The following is a 19019-nucleotide window of genomic DNA, read 5'->3' on the forward strand; positions in this document are numbered from 1 at the left end:
AGCACTTTCTCAAAATGGAAGATGTCTATAACCACTCGCTTGCCCTCAAAACAACCTCCCAAAACTGAATTATTCCCATTTTTAAAAAAGAGAGAATAAGTCAAAGAGAATTGTCCAAAATTTCTTGCTGGCTGGATGTGAGCAACATGTGAGATTAGATTAAAATGAGTCTTTTGGCAGATGACTTTCCTCATTTTGTGGGAGTTATTGCCTTAGCTTGTTGTATAATCACGTTACACCATAATATGGTTTGGTGGTTTGTCAGGACTGACCATGTTATGCGACCAGCAATTGTGTTTTGTTAAATCAGATTTAGGGTTTTGAGTGCTGTGGAAATGATGCCACTGAGAGACGTGAAAATTCTGGGGTGGTTTTTTTTTTCAATTATTATTATCCCATTTAAGATAAGTGAGGGAAAATCCTAAATTTTGTTTCAGCATGCTAAGCACAGGAGAAGAAAGAAAGAAAGAAAGAAAGAAAGAAAGAAAGAAAGAAAGAAAGAAAGAAAGAAAGAAAGAAAGAAAGAAAGAAAGAAAGAAAGAAAGAAAGAAAGAAAGAAAGAAAGAGGGAGGAGGGGGAGGGAGGAAGGAAAGAAAGGGAAGAAGAAAGAAAGAAAGAAAAAGAAAGAAAGAAAGAAAGAAAGAAAGGGAGAGAGAGAGAGAGAGAGAGAGAGAGAGAGAAAGATCAATCTGGGTGATTTCATTGAATTACTGTATATACCAGATCAAAAGGGCTAGAAACTTTTTTCTTACAAAAAAATGGAAATCAATCAGTAGTGAAGTTTTGGAATTGTTTCTGCAGAAATCTACAGGAAAAAAATCCAAAGCTTTGGGAACAATGGCTTACTTTCACATCAGCATAAAACTCTTGTTTCAGGACCAGGGCTCAGCACATTTCCTTACTGTCCTAAAGCAAAAAAGCAAAAAAACAAAAAACTCACCATAAACAAAAAAAACCCTGTGCGTTTTTCATTTAGTTGTTTTCTAGCCTTCACACCCGTTGTTCTGTTCCACTTTGTTTCTCTCTTAAGCATGCATATCTCTTAGGAGAACCAACCTACTGGTAAATGTACTACTCTGTCTTGTGCTATGCGTTCCATCTTGGCAGTAACACTGTGCTTTGGCACAACCAGTTTGTCCACAAGTCCTCGGTTACTTCAGTTTTAAAAAATTTGTTTTTTCCTTTTGAATAGGCTTTGTGCTTTGTGTTTAGATTGGAAGGGAGGAAAGGAGGGAAGGAAGGAAGGAAGGAAAAAAAGAAGAAACAGAAAGAAAGAAAGAAAGAAACAGAAAGAAAGAAAGAAAGAAAGAAAGAAAGAAAGAAAGAAAGAAAGAAAGAAAGAAAGAAAGAAAGAAAGAAAGAAAGAAAAAGAGTTATACTAGAAAAATATACAGGAAAGAAGGAATTTATACTAGAAAAATATACAAGAAGGAAGGAATGGAGAAGAAAAAAGGAAAGAAAGAAAGAAAGAAAGAAAGAAAGAAAGAAAGAAAGAAAGAAAGAAAGAAAGAAAGAAAGAAAGAAAGAAAGAAAGAAAGTAAGAAAGAAAGAAAGAAAGAAAGAAAGAAAAAGATTTATACTAGAAAATATACAGGAAGGAAGGAATTTATACTAGAAAAATATACAAGAAGGAAGGAAGGGAGGGAGAAGAAAAAGAAAGAAAGGATAAGAAAGAGAAAGAAAGAAAGAAAGAAAGAAAGAAAGAAAGAAAGAAAGAAAGAAAGAAAGAAAGAAAGATAGAAAGATTAATACTAGAAAAATATACAGGAAGGAAGGAATTTATACTAGAAAAATATACAAGAAGGAAGGAAGGGAGGGAGAAGGAAAAAGAAAGAAAGGATAAGAAAGAAAGAAAGAAAGAAAGAAAGAAAGAAAGAAAGAAAGAAAGAAAGAAAGAAAGAAAGAAAGAAAGAAAGGTAGATAGAAAGAAAGATTAATACTAGAAAAATATACAGGAAAGAAGGAAGGGAGAAGGAAAAAGAAAGAGAAGGAAACAGGGAAAGAAAGAAAGAAAGAAAATTTATACTAGAAAAATATACCAGAAAGAAGGAGAGAAGGAAGGAGAGAAGACTTTGAATGAAAGAAAGCTATAGCAAGGAGTCCTGTTCTCCTTACGATTTGCATTCCCATTTGTTTCATGTACTGGATACTGATGAGTTTTGTCCTTCTTGACAGTTTCAAGAGGTCCCAAATGGTAGCGTGGTCCTCCTTCTCAAGTATCCCTTGACTCCACCTCCACCTGATAAAGATCGATGGAGACCTAGGAACAGGTAGGGATTCATGCCAAAGGGGAAACGCCCCACTGCAAAGGCCATCTGTCCCACAGACGTTATTGAGATTGCAAAGACCCGTTTTTTAATAATCTATATAGGGAGAAAGGTTAAATAACCCCTGAATCCCAGTCTGTTTTATATGTGGGAACATCTTCCTTTTGTCCCAAAGGTGTTTTTTTTTTCAGGAAGCAACTGGACTTTCTGGTTTTTTTCCTTTGAAGACGTTTCGCTTCTCATCCAAGAAGCTTCTTCGGCTCTGACTGGATTCCATTCCCTTCTATCCCGTCAGAGCTGAAGAAGCTTCTTGGATGAGAAGCGAAACATCTTCAAAGGAAAAAAACCAGAAAGTCCAGTTGCCTCTTGAAAAAGCACCTTTGGGACAACCATGACCTGGATGGCTGAGAATCTCCATCAATAGCTTCCTTTGTCCATTTATCCAAACCTCTGCCTTACACCTCTGGACGTTGACTGGGAAAGGAGTCCACGTTTAAGTGGAATTGAGTAAAGGTAGTCCTTGATTTACGACCATAATCGAGCCCAAAATTCACCTTGCTCAATAAGAAATTAATTAAGTGAGTTCTGCCTCACATTACGAGCTTTCTTTCTTTCTTTTATTTTTTATTTTATTAAATTTCTATACCGCCCTACTCCCGAAGGACTCAGGGCGGTGAACAGCTACAGAATAAAACACATAAATGCAAAAATTTAAAATAGAATAAAAACGCATTAAATAATTTGGCTGAACAATTTAAAATTCTTGCCACGTTGTTAAGTGAAACACTGCCGTCGGTTCAATTAGTCACACGGTTATTAAGTGAATCCAGGACCTCAGTGCCTTCCGTCATGCCCTTAAAACCCATTTTTTCAAGCAAGCCGGGCTGGCTTAAGATGAAATTTTTAATTGTTTTTAAATGTTTTAAACGTTTTAATTGGTAATGAGTTTTAATTGGGCCAAATTTATATATCTTTTAATTGTTTTTTTTAATATTTGTCCTGCATGTTTTTCAATTTTGGCTGTACACCGCCCTGAGTCCTCAGGGAGAAGGGCGGTATAGAAATTCAATAATAAATAAATAAATAAATAAATAAATAAATAAATAAATCTGCTTCCCCCTTGACTTTGCTCGTCAGAAAGTCGCAAAAGGGGGGGGTCACGTAATTACTGCAACCGTCATAAATGTGAGTCAGCATCCGAATAAATCACATGACTATTGAGATGCTGCAAAGGTCGTAAGTGTGAAAAGTGGTCATAAGTCACATTTTTCTGTGCCGTTGTAACTGGGGTCGGTAAATGAACTGTCATAAGTCGAGGACTACCTGTGTATATCTCCTCAAATTCTACTAATAAAAGATATAAAATCTAGCCCTTAGAAAATTAAAATTATCAAATGCTCCTAGAAGGCTAAAAAAAAAAACAAAATACATTTTCCTTTTCATTTTATCCTTCAGGGAACCTTTTAACTTCACTTAACTGCGGGATTTTTCTTCAAAGGCGAAAAGAACTAGCTCCATAGATTTGAAAGGTTGCAACATTTCATACTTTCGGGAACGTACAAATCCATTAAAGGCTGACATTGTCAGCTTGACCCCTGAAAAAAGAAAAATCTAAAATCCATAATTGTAATCTCTCTGTTAGGGACAATCAAAATAGAACAGGGGGAAAAAAATGTTCAAGCTTTGAAAATTGGTACCTGCTTTTCTCAAGTTTGGATGGCTCTGGGATTAAAAAAAAAAATGACAGCATCCAAAGGTACTCCTCGATTTACGACCACAAACCAGCCCAAAGTTTCTGTTGCTCAGCAAAACAGTTGTTAATTGAGTTTTGCCTCATTTTACAACCTTCCGTGCCACAGATGTTAAGTGAGTCGCTGCCGTTGTTAAGTTAGTAACACGGTTGTTAAGTGAAACCTGGCTTCCCCGTTGACTTTGCTGCTTGTCAGAAGTTTGCAAAAGGGGGATTGTGTGAGCCCGGGAAGACTGCAACCGTCAGAAATATGAGCCACTTGCCAAGCACCCAAATTTTGATCATGTAACCATGTTGCAACGGACGTAAGCATGAAAAATGGACATAAGTCGGGTTTTTTACAGTCCCGTTGTAACTTTGAATAGTCACTAAGGAAAGCTGTAAGTAAATCAAAAACTGCCTGTATATCTTTAATAATACCAGTAATTGCTTTAGTTTGGCAAGATTCTGTCTACAGGCGAAAAACAATCAAGTCATAAGTCACGTTTCCAGTGCCGTTGTAACTTCACAAACGGTCACTAAACGAAGGGTTGTAAGTCAAGGACTACCTGTAGTTATCATTTACGTCCCCCTCTAGAGTGTTGGTAAGGTTCTTTGAATAGTAAATCAAGGTCTCTTTAATTGTTCAGTTCAGATACAATTTTTGTAGGACTATGTTATACCGTCAAGAACCTGAAAAATAAGTATTGTCAGGTCAATGGTTTTCCCAAATTTTTCCACATTTGTGTGACGGGAGGACACACACACTCCTACCTTCCTTGGTGGATATTTGGCGACTCCAGGTAGCACCAATTTTTTTACAAAGCTGTAAGTGAATTCACAATGATCTTTTTTGTGAGCAGATAGCAATCATCATCAGAAGATGTCTTGGTTATTATTGGTGCTAAAACTCAAAAGCAACCCAGAGATTAATTCTTCAGCTGAGAATCATTTCCAAGGAGGTGGGACATGATTGAATGGGATGCAAACTCTAAATGCTTTAGAGAAATACCTTTGAGCAGTGTTTCTCGATCTTCGCTACTCTAAGATGCGTGGACTTCAACTCCCAGAATTCCCCAGCCAGCCGGCTGGGGAATTCTGGGAGTTGAGATCCACGCATCTTAAGAGTTGTGAAGGTTGAGAAACATTGCTCTTGGAGCACATCCCAGGTGCTATTTTTTTTTTTAAACACAATCTTTAACACAATATTGTTACCGTCCGTCATAGGACAAACACAAACAGCAAAAATAAATAAATAAAATCAACTCTGGCTTTACAACCAGTGCAAAACCATCTTTCTATACATAAGCTGACAAACTCTCTGTTTACAAGCCATGTTTACACACCTAGCATCTCCTCTGAATTGCACTTCTTTGTGTCCCTTTATTCTTCTATTGCGCTTGTTCTCCTTTTTTTAGAAGGGAAATGATCAGCGGTGGGTTTCACATTTTGTTACCACCGCTTCGCCCTGCGTGCATGCCTCCCGCACATGCGCCCGGCCTCCAAAACGTGCCTAAATAGGACAGCATAGAGCCGGGGCAGGTGGATGGCTCCACACACGATTTCCGCTACCAGTTTGGGTGAATTGATCCAAACCGGCTGAATACCGCCTCTGGAAATGATGCAGTTGAGGAGAAAAAAAATCTTGGTTAATTGGCCCACAACTCTCTAGTAAACCCCTTTCCAACCCACCCACCCACCCCACCCACACACACACAAATTAAGCTTTACTCAGAAGTAAATCCGTATATGGAAAAAGGACTCTCTGGGTGCCTATAACTATGCCAAAATCAAGAACGTTCAAGAACTAAAAGCCATCTTCTGTTCATCTGGATTTGCTTTTCAAGTTAGATGGAAACTCCAACTCTGATGACAAAAATCACGAACTGGTTGCAAATATTAGACTTGCTTTTGACCTAGGAGAATGAGTGAAATCCCAAAACATGCTTATTTGTATAGGACCATGATGGCGAACCCATGTCACGTGTGCCAGAGGTGGCACGCAGAGCTTTCCCTGTGGGCACGCACGCCATCACCAGCTGCTCTTCTGGTTTCCAGCACACACCTGTGCACCAGCCAGCTGATCTTCACGAGTGCTGGAGCGTCAAAGATGGCCTGAAAAATGCCTCTCAAAATGGCCTCAAAACAGCCCCAAAATGACCCCAAAACGGCCTGAAAATGGCCTGTTTTGGGCCATTTTTCAGGCTGTTTCCGGGTCATTTTCTGGCCATTTTTGGGGTCGTTTTTGGGCTGTTTTCAGGCCATTTTGAGGGGCATTTTCAGGCTTTTTTTTCCAGGCTGAAAAACAGCCCTGAAAACAGCCAAAAAATGGGCTGAAAACAGCCAAAAAACCAGCCAAAAAACAGGCATGCACACGCCAGTCAGCTGGTCTTCAGGTTTCTGGCGCTTGGGCAGGCACACATGCATGCACACACGTTCCAGTTTGAGCACTCGGTGCTGAAAAGGTTCGTCATCGTTGGTATAGGAGAGTGATGGCTAACCTTTTTGCCATCGTGTGCCCAAAGCAGGGGGAGCACTGGGGGGGGGGTCGTGCGCGTACATGCCCATACCCATAAATACGCCCTGGCCACCTCACACGCACATGGGCACGCACTCCCCCCGCTTCTGGCACGCAATGGCACAATGGGCCAGGTAGGCCCGTTTTTCACTCTCCCCAGGCTCCAGAGGCTTTCTAGGCGCCTGAGGAGGGCAAAAACGGCCTTCCCCACCACCCTGGAGGCCCTCCAGAGGCCAGAAACAGCCTGTTTCCTGACTTCCGGTGGGCCTGGAAGGCCCGAAAATTAGCTGGCTGGCGCATGCATGCATGCTGCAGCTGAGGTAAGACAACACTTGCATGCCCACCAATATGGCTCCGCGCGTCACCTGTGGCACGCGTGCCATAGGTTTGCCATCACGGGTATAGGACACAGAGGGTTGCCAAGCTAGATGGACAAAAAAGAGCATTTTCTATCCATAAAAATCAGGGTTTTTAATTTTCATGGGACCTCATTTTTTTTTTTTTTTTGAAACAAATGGCAATGTGGAATCTTGGCAAATCCAGTCTTTCTCAGTTATGTTTAAAATACAGGATTCTTATTCTTATTTTTTTATTTTTTCTGTGTTGAATTTGGCTATTCCATACCGAGTAATGACAGTCTGTACATTTCCCTTCTTTTCACTTGCTTTGATCGGATGTTTCTTCACTCAGATGTACTCTTGTGGGGTGGGCTTAACTCTGAATCGAAAAGTGGAGTTTACAAATACACTAGACAGTTTTCACTCCTGTTAAGTGTAAATACTCGACGCATCCATTCCATTTGTGTAAAAAAAAAAAAAAAAAAATTAAAGCACACACAATTAAAAAAAAAATAATAAAAAAAAGAAAGTTAAGATGTATGTTTCATACCATCCTTGTCTTGGTGTGTTTATTGAGTCTCTCAAGCTTATTGGAATTTGCGGCCCAATTTTTCTAGAAATCGAGAGGTTTAAAAGCGACCGGTAAGATCCCACAGAGTTGGTCTCCTCCGGGTCCCATCAGCTAAACAATGCCAGCTGGCGGGCCTGCGGGGGAGGGCCTTCTCTGTGGCTGCCCCAGCTCTCTGGAACCAGTTACCTCCTGAGATCCGGACCATCCCCACCCTATTGGCCTTCCGGAAAGCGGTAAAGACCTGGCTTTTCCGGCAGGCCTGGGGCCATTGATCTCGCTGTTGCGATCTGGCGAGATCCGGCCATGAATGGTGTGAATGGGTTTTAATTGTTTTTAATGTTTTAAATTTTAATGTTTTTCTATATGGTTTTTAAATGCATTGTAAGCCGCCTTGAGTCTTCGGAGAAAGGCGGCATACAAGTTGAACAAATAAATAAATAAATATAAACTATCCACGTGGTGCTTAAAAAGCAACCTGCACCGAAACATCAAGCAAGTCCAAGGAGATGGTGTTGGACTTCCGGAGGAAGAGAGAGGAACCTGCCCCACTTTACATCGAGGGGGGCTGTGTAGAGAGAGTTTCCTCCTTTAAATTCCTGGGAGTCCATCTCAGTGAAGATCTCACCTGGAAAAACAACACAATCCAGCAGGGATGGGTTCTAAACTTTTTTATTACTGGTTCTGTGGGCATGGCTTATTTTGTGGGCATGGTTTGATGGTCATGTGACAATTGTTTAGGATTTAGCAGAGGTACTGGTCTACCAGGCTTTTAGCTGCTTGCAGAGCTGTACCGGTCTATCCATTTATTCTTGGAGAGTTCTGGTCTACCCATTTGTTTTTTGAGCGCACTGGTCTACCACCACACTGCCTTTTAACACTGATCAGCTGTAGGGTGGCCCTTTGAAGCCCCGCGGCAAGAGTTTAAACAGTTTTTTTTTCCTTCTAGCCGATCAGCTGGGACTCGGGAGGCAGCAATTAGATTGGGGGCAGGGCCAAATAAAAGGTAAGAATAACGCAGGGGGGCAGGAGGGCCCAGCTCCCGAACAAAGAGAACCGGTTCGGTGACATCATATCGTCACTGCTACCGGCTCGGCCGAACCGGGAGGAACCCACCACTGACGATCCAGCTGGCCAAGAAGGCCCAACAGAGGTTCTATTTCCTTAGGGTCTTGAGTAAAAACAGGGTGGAACAACAACTGATGACCTTCTTTTACCGGTCCACAATAGAAAGCGTCCTCACTTATTGCATGCCACGGTATGGCATGCGGGTCTGACAGCCACGGATAGAAAAACATTACAGAGGGTGAGCACAGCACAAAACATTGTGATACCACTAGATGAGATCTCTAGGGCTCTCTGCCTTAGAAGAGTGAGGAAAATTCTCAGGGATGACTCTCACCTTGGTTACTGCTTCTTTATCCTCTTACCATCGGGAAGGAGATATAGAAGTATAGCCAGACGTACAAACAGGCTGAAGAACAGTTTTTATCCATGGGCTTTCAGAGTCCTGAATGCGAAATAACATCATAACTACATGTTCACACTGGTGCACACTGGTTAATATGATTTATTGGGTTAGGGATTTTCTGTCTTCACTGTGAGTTGTATTGTGTTGGGATGGGGGGCACTGAGGGAGCTCAACCAATCTCATTGTACGTATGTTGTGCACTGACAATAAAGATTTGAATTGAAGGAATGGATGGTAACACGATGGCAGAATGGATGCAAACCGTTTTATGAGATACACGAAGGTGTCAGCGGATCGCTCCCATTTGATGAAGTAAGCTTTCAGACGACGTTCGAAGAAACACGTCAGTCTGTAAACTCCTGCAAAAACCAGAGATGCAATCAGATTTTGCTCCTTGCTAAGGTAGTCCTTGACTTGTGGCAACAATTGAGCCCAAAATTCCCATTGCTAAGCAAGAGAGTTGTTAAGTGAGCTGTGCCCATTTTGCCACCTTTCTGGCCACCGTTGTTAAGTGAATCGCTGCTAAGTTGTTAAGTTAATAACACGGTTGTTAAATGAAAATGGCTTCCCCACTGCCTTTGCTTGTCAGAAGGTCACAAAAGGGGAAATCACAGGACCCCAGCCGTCATAAGTACATGCCAGTTGCCAAGCATTTGAAGTCTGATCACGTGACTAAGGGGATGCTGCGGTGGTTGTAAGTGTGAAAAATGGTCATAAGCCACTTTTTGTGGTGACATTGTAACTTTGAAATGTTACTAAACAAGCAGTGGTGGAATTCAAAATTTTTAACTACCGGTTCAGTGAGCGCGCGCTTCCCGCTGAAAATGGAGCATTTAGAAGCTCAGCTGCTTGTCTTCCATGTCAGCAACGGTAAGTAGAACAGTGGGGGGGAGGGATCAGCCGTGCCATGCAATTGTGATGAGCTACAAAGCACAAAGAAATAAAGGACAGGATAGGGCCGGGGGTGGGGCTAGCTGATCATCAGAGCTACCGGTTCATTCCAAACCGGCTGAATACCACCTCTGGTTGTAAGTGAAGGAGTTCCTGTAATTTGGGCCATCTCTCAGACATGGTGTGATGAATGAGGCAAATTCCTGTTGTCCACCACCTCAAACTTTCAAGAAGAAGGATGGCCTATTAATGCAATACCGGTAGTCCTCTACTTATCACAGCTCATTTAGTGACCATTCAAAGTTACAACAGCACTGGAAAAAGTGACTTATGACCGTTTTTCACACTTACAACCAATGCCGCATCCTCACGGTCAGGTGGATCAAAATTCAGATGCTTGGCAACTGAGACATAGTTACGACGGTTGCAGTGTCTCGGGGGTTACGGGTTCCCCTTTTGCAACTTTCCCAAAAAGCAAAGTCAATGCTGCAAACCAGATTCACTCAACAGCTGGGTTACTCACTTAATAACTGCAGTGATTCGCTTAATAACTGTGCCGAGAAAGGTTGTAAAATGGGGCAAAAGTAACTTACAAATGTCTTGCTTAGCAACCAAAATCTGGGGCTCAATTGAGGTTGTAAGTCAAGCAGAGGTGGGTTTCACATAATTTTACCACCGGTTCGCCACGTACCAAAAATGTGAGCGCATACCTTTCATGCATATGCGCGGCCTGCCATGCCTGCACTTTGCTCATCCATTCGGCTTGCACACGTGTGCGGCTTAGAAAATGTGGATAAATAGGACGGCATAGTGCCGGAGCAGGGAAGCGGGGACAGAGCAGCAGGTCGCCACTACCAGTTCGTCAGAACAGGCTGGATACCAACACTGAAGTCAAGAACTATATCAGTGGTGGGTTTCAAAAATTTTTACTACTGGTTCTGTGGGTGTGGTTTGGTGGGCGTGGCAGGGGAAGGATACTGTAAAATCTCCATTCCCTTCCCACTCCAGAGGAAAGATATTGTAAAATCTCCATTCCCTCCCCACTGCAGAGGAAGGATACTGTAAAATCTCCATTCCCTCCCCACTCCAGGGGAAGGATACCGTAAAATCTCCATCCCACTCCAGGGGAAGGATACTGTAAAATCTCCATTCCCACCCCTCTCCAGGGGAAGGATACCGTAAAATCTCCATTCCCACCCCACTCCAGAGGAAGGATACTGTAAAATCTCCATTCCTACCCCACTCCAGAGGAAGGATACTGTAAAATCTCCATTCCCTCCCCACTCCAGAGGAAGGATACTGTAAAATCTCCATTCCCTTCCCACTCCAGAGGAAGGATACTGTAAAATCTCCATTCCCTTCCCACTCCAGAGGAAGGATACTGTAAAATCTCCATTCCCTCCCCACTCCAGAGGAAGGATACTGTAAAATCTCCATTCCCACCCCACTCCAGGGGAAGTTTACTGCAAAATCCCTATTTCCTCCCCATCAGCTAGGACTCGGGAGGCAGAGAATAGATGGGGGCGGGGCCAGTCAGAATTTTTACTACCGAATTACTCAAAATTTCTGCTACCGGTTCTCCAGAACTGGTCAGAACCTGCTGAAACCCACCTCTGAACTCTATGTAAATCAACCCTGACTAAAGTATTTTAGCCAACTTCAGAAAAGGCTGTTTCCTGATTCCAATTGCCATGAACATGTCCCTTGCGCCTTCCCATCCACACTTAAATTCAACCCACCCACAGGGAAGATTCTTTTGACTCTTCCCGCTCCCTCCCACGTGGATAAATGCATAAAATGGGGTCCATCCAACATTCACTCTCATCCCACCTCTGCAAGAACTCCTTAACTCTGGATGGGTAGGTTACAGCGATCCAGCTGTTAAAAGAAAATTAAATTAAATTTTCCTCTGTTCAAAAGTAATGTCATGTCACTGAGGACTAATGTATGTCAGTGTGTTCTTCTATTCAAAACACCCTGGAGATGTGAAGATGAAGACAAAATCAATCTCGCCTGTAAGCTCACACAACAAAAACACAGACAACAGAATAACAGAGCTGGGAGGGACCTTGGAGGTCTTCTAGTCCAACTTCTGCTCCAGCAGGAGACCCAATACCATTCCAGACAGTTGCTGTTCACTCTCTTCTTGAAAGCATCCAGTGATGGAGCACTCACAACTTCTGGTGGCAAGTCGTTCCATTGATTCATTGTTCTCACCGTCAGGAAATTCCTCCTTAGTTCTAGGTTGCTTCTCTCCTTGATTAGTTTCCATCCATAAGTTGCAGATAGCCAGGAGCTCATTCCAAATGCAATGAAGCATCTATATTTTTAGAAAGAATGTGCTTTTAAGGGTAGGAAGCACACACTTGTGTGCCTCAGGCTTTCTGCTGTAAAGGCTGAGGGATGGGTCTCCAAATTCATGAGAACTTTACTTTGGCTCCAGATTCAGATCTCTTGTGGAGCCCAGGAAGCCGTGCGAGGGATAAGAAGGCAAAGGTAAGTTAAAATGTGAAAAGTTCATTCCTATCAGTGGTGGGTTCCTCCCGGTTCGGTCCGGTTCGGCCGAGCGAGTAGCGGTGACGATATGACGTCACTGAACCGGTTCTTCTCCCCACGTTATTCTTACCTTTTATTTGATCCCACCCCCAAACTATTGCTGCCTCCTGAGTCCCAGCTGATGACTAGAGGGAAAAAACCTGTTTAAACTCTTGCCGCGGGGCTTCCAAGGGCCGTCCTACAGCTGATCAGTGTTAAAAGCAAACAAATGAGTCAGGTCGTATGTGCGAGGACTGGTCGTAAGTGTGAGGACCTTCCAGAAATGACTCTGACCAGCTAGCCACGCCCACCTAGTCACATGACCTCCAAGCCACACCCACAAAATAAGCCACGCCCACAGAACCAGTAGTAAAAAAATTTAGAACCCACCCCTGATTCCTATAGATGAAAATATTTGTAACTCTGGGCTGAACGTTGGAATTCTTGATGCTCTCTGAGCTTGGCTGCATCCTTGCAGATGTTTCATTACCCAACTAGGTAATATCATCAAGTCGTAGAAGAGAGTGGGGTTTGCAGAGGAGGAAAAGGAAGAGGAGTATGTGCCTTTGGTGCTCTCTGAGCTTGGTTGTTTTACTGCAGATGTTTTGTTTTTTTTTTATTAAATTTGTATACCGCCCTACTCCCGAAGGACTCAGGGCGGTGAACAGCCATAAAATAAAACATATAAATACAAAATTTAAAATAGAGATAAAACAAATTAAATAAATTTGGCTGAACCATTTTAAAACCCCAATTTAAAACCAAATTTAAAATTCCCATTTAAAAGAGGAAAAGTTTAGGTCAGGCCAGCTTGATGGAATAGGAACGTCTTAAGCACGCGGCGGAAGGTACGCAGATCCGGAATCCTCCGTATCTCGGGGGGGAGCTCGTTCCAGATTGTAGGTGCCCCTACAGAGAAGGCTCTTCCCCTGGGGGCCGCCAGTCGACATTGTTTGGCCGATGGCACCCGGAGGAGCCCCTCTCTATGGGAGCGTACTCGTCGGTGGGAGGCTATTGGTGGTAGCAGGCGGTCCCGCAAATAACCAGGTCCTAAGCCATGGAGCGCTCTGAAGGTGATAACCAAAACCTTGAAGCGCACTCGGAAGACCACCGGGAGCCAGTGCAGCTCGCGCAGGAGAGGCGTTACATGGGAGCGCCACATCGCTCCCATCACCACCCGCGCGGCCGCACTCTGCGCCAGTTGGAGCCTCCGAGTGCTCCTCAAGGGGAGCCCCATGTAGAGAGCGTTACAATAGTCCAGACGGGAGGTGACGAGGGCATGAGTGACCGTGCGTAACGAGTCCCGATCCAGAAAGGGACGCAACTGGCGGATCAGGTGGACCTGATGAAAAATCCTCCAGGTCACGGCCGTCAAGTGCTCTTCTAAAGACAGCCGTGAATCCAGGAGGACACCCAAGTTGCGAGCCCTTTCCGTGGGGGCCAATGCTTCGCCCCCAATAGTCAGCGATGGCACCAGCTGACTATATCGGGACGTCGGAAACCACAGCCACTCGATCTTGGATGGGTTGAGCCTGAGCCTGTTTCTCCCCATCCAGATCCGTACAGCCTCCAGGCACCGGGACATCACTTCAAGGGCATTGTTGGGGTGGTCTGGGGTGGAGATGTACAGCTGGGTGTCATCAGCGTACTGATGGTACTCCACCCCGAAACCACGGATGATCTCGCCCAGCGGCTTCACATAAATGTTGAACAAAAGGGGCGAGAGGACCGATCCTTGTGGCACCCCACATATAAGGGGCCTCGGGGTCGACCTCTGCCCCCCAGTCAACACAGACTGCGACCGGTCGGAGAGAAAGGAGGAGAACCACCGTAATACGGTGCCTCCCACCCCCAACTCTTCCAACCGGTGCAGCATGATACCATGGTCGATGGTATCAAAAGATGGTTTCATAATCCAACTAGGTAGCATTATCAAGATCAGGGGTCTGCAACCTTAAACACTCAAAGAGCCATTTGGACCCGTTTCCCACAGAAAAGAAAACACCGGGAGCCACAAAACCCTTCCCGTCCCTGACTATTTCTTGAGCGGTCACAAAACTAGCATATGTAGTTGAATTGAACATTCTGTTTTCTTCTGAAACTTTTCTTTTCTTGGATTTCTTTTCTTGGGCCTACCAGGGGTTAAAAAGCTCAATAAATCGCGTGCCGGCAGGTGTCACACATTGGCGGTTGTGATGCATACTTTGAGTGACAGGGAGCCGCAGCAGAGGGGTGAAAGAGCCACATGTGGCTCCAGAGCCGCAGGTTGCTGATCCCTGATCAAGATGGCCCCCACCAATGTTTGGATTGGGCAGAGGGCTTCACTGGAATTCCACTGGATTCCTTTTTACAAAGGCTTTGCTGATTTTTTTTTTAGCCAAACCTTGTTCCTTGTTACACAACTGCTAAATGGAATTGTTACCAGGAAATGGACTCGAATCTACCATTGGACTTGAGTCTAGGATCCCACATTTTCGTCAAATTTCACACCAACTCCATTGATCTCCAGGACTGGAGTAAGTAAGAGGCTTACTCCAAGTAAGAACCTTGGTGGCGCAGCAGACTAAAGCACTGTTAAGTAATACCAGCTGCCTGCAATTACTGCAAGTTCAAATCTCACCAGGCTCAAGGTTGACTCAGCCTTCCATCTTTTTGAGGTAGGTAAAATGAGGACCCGGATTGTGGGGGCAATAAGCTGACTTTGTATAAAAAAGAACACTGCTTGGGGGGGGAGGGGCGAAAGCCCTACTAAGCAGATATATACAAAAGTATGAAGGCTATTGCTTAACACATTGTAAGCCTCCCTGAGTTTCCGGAAAAGGGCGGCATATAAATCGAACCAATAAATAAGTAAATAAATAAATAAATTGCACTCAGGACTTCCAGAATCTACATAGATGATGGTGATCCCCATAATATAGATGAAGAACACATTTGCTAATGTCGTTTATTTATTGATTAAATTTAACATCTCACTCTGCAAAGTAACTCTTAATGGCTCTTTAAGTCCAGGAGCAGTAACTGGGGTGGAACGTTATTGGATTCCTGTAACTTTGTAGATTAGATTAACAGAGTTGGAAGGGACCTTGTAGGTTATCTAGTCCAACCCCCCACCCAAGCAGACCCTACACCATTTCTGACAGATGGCAGTCCAGTCTCTTCTTTGAAAGCTTCCAGCGATGAAGCTCCCACAACTTCTGAAGGCAACTTCTATTCCATGGGTAGATTGCTCTCACTGTCAGAAAATTTCTTCTTATTTCCAGATTGAATCTCTCCTTGTTCAGTTTCCATCCATTATTCCTTGTCTGGCCTTCAGGTGCTTTGGAGAATAGCTTGACCCCCTTCCTCCTCTCTGTGGCAGCCCCTCAAATATTGGAATACTACTATCATATCTCCCCTGGTCTTTCTCTTCACTAGACTAGCCACGCCCAGTTCCTGCAATTGTTCATTTTCTGTTTTCTGTTTCTGTTTTCTTGTTCATCCTGGTTGCTCTTCTCTGCACTTTTTCTGGAGTCTCAACATCTTTTTTATAGTGTGGTGACCAAAACTGGATGCAGGATTCTAGGTATGGTCTTACTAAGGCTTTAAAGAGTGGTATTAGTACCTCATTTGATCTTGATTGTATCCCTCTGTTAATGCCACTTAGCATTGCTAGGAATATTCAAAAGATGCTTGCCAGCTTTCAGAAACAGGAAGACTTCTGTTTAAATATCTTGGCACTGTGGAAATTAAGCTCTTAACAAAGCAGACTTTTGTTTACGTATCTTTTTATCCCGCCTTCATTTTTTTTATAAATAACCCAAGGTGAATGGGGTCAGAAAGACAATTATGTTTCGGCAAAGTAAGTTGCTGCTTACTTTGCTGCTAACTTTCGCAAATAATATCTTGCCGGCTCTCAAACGTGATGGAAAATCAATCTGTCCAACTCCAGTTCCGATGGATTAAGGAACAAAACATTTTTGACAGATGATTCATCTTCAGCCATTATTTATTGATTTGATGTTTATCCTGCCTTTATTACTTTTAAAAGTAATTTAAGGCAACGAACATGCATAACATTCCTTCTTCCTCCTCTTCTTCAACACAATAACAAGCCTGGGAGATGGATTGGAGTGAGAGAGAGGGACTGGTGCAAAGTTACCCAGCTAACTTTTGTGCCCAAGGCAAGACTAGAACTCACAGTCTCCTGGTGATTGGTCCAAAATCACCCAGCTGCCTTTCATGCCTAAAGCAGGATTAGAACTCAGAATCTCCTGGTGATTGGTCCAAAGTCACCCAGCTGGCTTTCATGCCTAAAGCAGGATTAGAACTCAGAATCTCCTGGTGATTGGTCCAAAGTCACCCAGCTGGCTTTCATGCCTAAAGCGGGATTAGAACTCAGAATCTCCTGGTGATTGGTCCAAAGTCACCCAGTTGACTTTCATGCCTAAAGCGGGATTAGAACTCAGAATCTCCTGGTGATTGGTCCAAAATCACCCAGCTGGCTTTCATGCCTAAAGCAGGATTAGAACTCAGAATCTCCTGGTGATTGGTCCAAAGTCACCCAGTTGGCTTTCATGCCTAAAGCGGGATTAGAACTCAGAATCTCCTGGTGATTGGTCCAAAGTCACCCAGTTGACTTTCATGCCTAAAGCGGGATTAGAACTCAGAATCTCCTGGTGATTGGTCCAAAATCACCCAGCTGGCTTTCATGCCTAAAGCAGGATTAGAACTCAGAATCTCCTGGTGATTGGTCCAAAGTCACCCAGTTGACTTTCATGCCTAAAGTGGGATTAGAACTCAGAATCTCCTCCTTTCTACACTAACACTTTTAACCGCTACACCAAATGACTCTTATTAGACAAGACATTAACTTTGGATTATGATCTAAAACTGCTTGCTTTCTTATGAGCTCTTATTAATAGAGCAGATTAGGAATTTTTTTTTAAAGCTGGTATTTGTTTTCTAATATTGAACAGGCCTAGAAGTATTATAATTTGTTTTAGCTAGTTGTGACACAGAGATTGGGGTTGCTGCTGGAAACATGAGATTCAGGCAAATCAGCCATCAATAGACACATAGAGATAAACAACGTTTACATACCATTGAAAAGAGGCAATAAAAAAGAAGAAAACAAAAAGACAGGAACAATACCCAGAGAAGCAGGGATGAGCACTAGACAAACAATCAAGCAGAAATCAACAGGGGAATTACGCAGCCAGTATCCAAATGAAGCCATAGATGCTGACACAAACTTGTACTTTTATATAAATATAAATATTTACATTTATATAAATATATAAATAAATATATTTTCAGCAAGTAAGATAGTCAGGCAAACAGGAGCATCGTCAGGTAAATCAACATAGCAGGAACATCCTGAGGTAAATCACAATGCACACAGAAGAAAAAGGCGGGAAAAAGGGGAAACTCCTTCTCCATACCCACAGCAACCAATCACAGCACAGATTCTCTCACGCAGGAGCCAGCCCTCTCCAATCAATCAACCTCAACTGTGCGCTTTGGCCCACTGCTCCAGCTACTAAATTTAAATATCTTAAGAAATAGCCTAGAACCGTGATGGTGAACCTATGGCACACATACCCAAAGTGGCACGTGGAGCTATGTGGCCTGGCACATGCGGCATTGCCCATTCCTCTTCCAGGTTTCTGGCATACATGCACGCGTGACGATCAGCTGGCCCTTTTGCATGTGGCAGTGCCGGAAACTGGAAGAGCTGGTCTTCCATTTTCCTACGTGAGGATGTGCTGATCGTCGTGTGCGCATGCGTGCCAGAAACCCAGAAGAATACCTAGCTGAAACCGGAAGTTCAGTGGCTGAAACCGGAAGTTAATTTTTGCATGCGCGCATTCGCCCTGAGCAGCTCCATTTCCTGTTTGTGGCCCAGACATGCACTCGGTGCCGAAAAAGTTTGCCATCACTGGCCTAGAACTAACAAGGAGAAAACCGCTGTCAGGTTTCGATGCTATCTCAAAATAAATGAATTTCCAAACTGCCGATGTTTGAGGAAATTTTCTCTTTTTTTTTTCCCCTCCCTTTCCAATCCCCAATTCTCTGGGTCTTATTGGCTATCTTCCAAGCCACTCTCCTCACCCCATCTCCGTCAGATCACAGGAATGTCCCCCCCTCCTCCCATCTCCGAGGAAACAGAATCTTCAAAGGAATTAAGTAGGCAAAAGTTCAAGCTTCTCCTCTCCTTAATATGTCAGTGCTGGAACTCTGACAATCGCATTCCCACCAATACAGGCAACGCAAGCTAATGAAAATAAACATAGAGCAAACTCCACACTCATTAACAATGATGATGTTAATGTCATTGTCGACAAACAAACAACCAAGATCAGACTACCCAAGGTTCAATAGCAAATGACTGCAAAATAGCAGGCAATGTTTTAATCAGTGTTGGGTTGCTACCACTTCTACCTGGATCAGCGAACTGGTAGCAGCGGCGGTGGGAGCTTCACCCACCTGCGCTGGATGCTTCTACGCATGTGCATCCCGAGCACACACGCACAAGCGAACCAGTAGCAGCAGGATTTGCAACCCACTACTGGTTTTCATGGGGAAAAAATATAAAATACTAAACAGAAGGCAGAAGGGATAATAATTCAAGCCTCACTTTCTCACTCTCTGTTCTGGGAACAGTAATTGACACGGTGCATTTAACTGATTCTCTATTAAGCATTAGAACCTGCAAAGTGG

The sequence above is a fragment of the Pituophis catenifer genome, unplaced genomic scaffold, assembly GCF_029215685.1.
Source record: "Pituophis catenifer annectens isolate HBS135680 unplaced genomic scaffold, rPitCat1.0.hap2 SCAF_4, whole genome shotgun sequence".
Taxonomy (NCBI): domain Eukaryota; kingdom Metazoa; phylum Chordata; class Lepidosauria; order Squamata; family Colubridae; genus Pituophis; species Pituophis catenifer.